The following is a 1,870-nucleotide window of genomic DNA, read 5'->3' on the forward strand; positions in this document are numbered from 1 at the left end:
TGTGGAGGACTAACCCAGCTGTTGGATGATACTGGTGACCGATCCTAGGTGTAGTGTGGAGGACTAACCCAGCTGTTGGATGATACTGGTGACTGATTCCTAGGTGTAGTGTGGAGGGACTAACCCAGCTGTTGGATGATACGTGACTGATCCTAGGTGTAGTGTGGAGGGACTAACCCAGCTGTTGGATGATACTGGTGACTGATCCAGGTGTAGTGTGGAGGGACTAACCCAGCTGTTGGATGATACTGGGACTGATCCTAGGTGTAGTGTGGAGGGACTAACAGCTGTTGGATGATACTGGTGATGATCCTAGGTGTAGGTGTGGGAGGGACTAACCCAGCTGTTGGATGATACTGGTGACTGATCCTAGGTGTAGTGTGGAGGGACTAACCCAGCTGTTGGATGATACTGGTGACGATCCTAGGTGCAGTGTGGAGGGACTAACCCAGCTGTTGGATGATACTGGTGACTGATCCTAGGTGTAGTGTGGAGGGACTAACCCAGCTGTTGGATGATACTGGTGACTGATCCTAGGGGCAGTGTGGAGGGACCCTAACCCAGCTGTGGATGATACTGGTGACTGATCCTAGGTGTAGTGTGGAGGGCAACTCAGCTGTTGGATGATACTGGTGACTGATCCTAGTGTGTGTGGAGGACTAACCCAGCTGTTGGATGATACTGGTGACGATCCTAGGTGTAGTGTAGGGATGATACTGGTGACGACCTAGGGTAGTGGGAGGGACTAACCCAGTTTGGATGATACTGGTGACTGATCTAGGTGTAGTGTGGAGGGACTAACCCAGCTGTTGGATGATACTGGTGACCGATCCTAGGTTGTAGTGTGGAGGGACTAACCAGCTGTTGGATGATACGCGACTGATCCTAGGTGTAGTGTGAGGGGACTAACCCAGCTGTTGGATGATACTGGTGACTGATCTAGGTGTAGGTGGAGGGACTAACCCAGCTGTTGGATGATACTGGTGACTGATCCTAGGTGTAGTGTGGAGGGATGATACTGGTGACTGATCCTAGGTGTAGTGTGGAGGGACTAACCCAGCTGTTGGATGATACTGGTGACCGATCCCTAGGTGTAGTGTGGAGGACTAACCCAGCTGTTGGATGATACCGGTGACCGATCCTAGGTGAAGTGTGGAGGACTAACCCAGCTGTTGGATGATACTGGTGACTGATCCCTAGGTGTAGTGTGGAGGGACTAACCAGCTGTTGGATGATACTGGTGACTGATCCTAGGTGAGTGTGGAGGACTAACCCAGCTGTTGGATGATACTGGTGACTGATTCTAGGTTAGTGTGGAGGGACTAACCCAGCTGTTGGATGATACTGGTGACTGATCCTAGGTGTAGTGTGGAGGGACTAACCCAGCTGTTGGATGATACTGGTGACCGATCCTAGGTGTAGTGTGGAGGACCAACCCAGGTTGGAGATACTGGCGACGATCCTAGGTGTAGTGTGAGGGACTAACCCAGCTGTTGGATGATACTGGAGACGATCCTAGGTGTAGTGTGGAGGGACTAACCCAGCTGTTGGATGATACTGGTGACGATCTAGGTGTAGTGGAGGGACTAACACTGTAGATATGGTGACAGATCCCTAGGTGTAGTGTGGAGGGACTAACCCAGCTGTTGGATGATACTGGTGACTGATCCTAGGTGTGGTGTGGAGGGACTAACCCAGCTGTTGGATGATACTGGTGACCCGATCCTAGGTGTAGTGTGAGGGACTAACCCAGCTGTTGGATGATACGTGACGATCCTAGGTGTAGTGGGAGGACTAACTCAGCTGTTGGATGATACTGGTGAGATCAGGTGTGGAAAGATATTTGGATGATACTGTGACGATCTAGGTG

The 1,870-nt window shown here is 51.2% G+C and overlaps 1 long non-coding RNA gene across 1 annotated transcript in view; it reads right to left on the reverse strand.

The window, feature by feature from the left end:
- Positions 1 to 1,361, reverse strand: part of LOC123488807 — a 4,586-nt gene extending 3,225 nt beyond the window's left edge. The window contains exon 1 of the long non-coding RNA XR_006660304.1: positions 1,328 to 1,361. This is a non-coding gene — a long non-coding RNA (uncharacterized LOC123488807). The remainder of the gene's footprint in view (positions 1 to 1,327) is intronic.
- Positions 1,362 to 1,870: the final 509 nt, after the last annotated feature.

The sequence above is a fragment of the Coregonus clupeaformis genome, unplaced genomic scaffold (genome assembly GCF_020615455.1).
Source record: "Coregonus clupeaformis isolate EN_2021a unplaced genomic scaffold, ASM2061545v1 scaf2509, whole genome shotgun sequence".
In the NCBI taxonomy this organism is placed as follows: domain Eukaryota; kingdom Metazoa; phylum Chordata; class Actinopteri; order Salmoniformes; family Salmonidae; genus Coregonus; species Coregonus clupeaformis.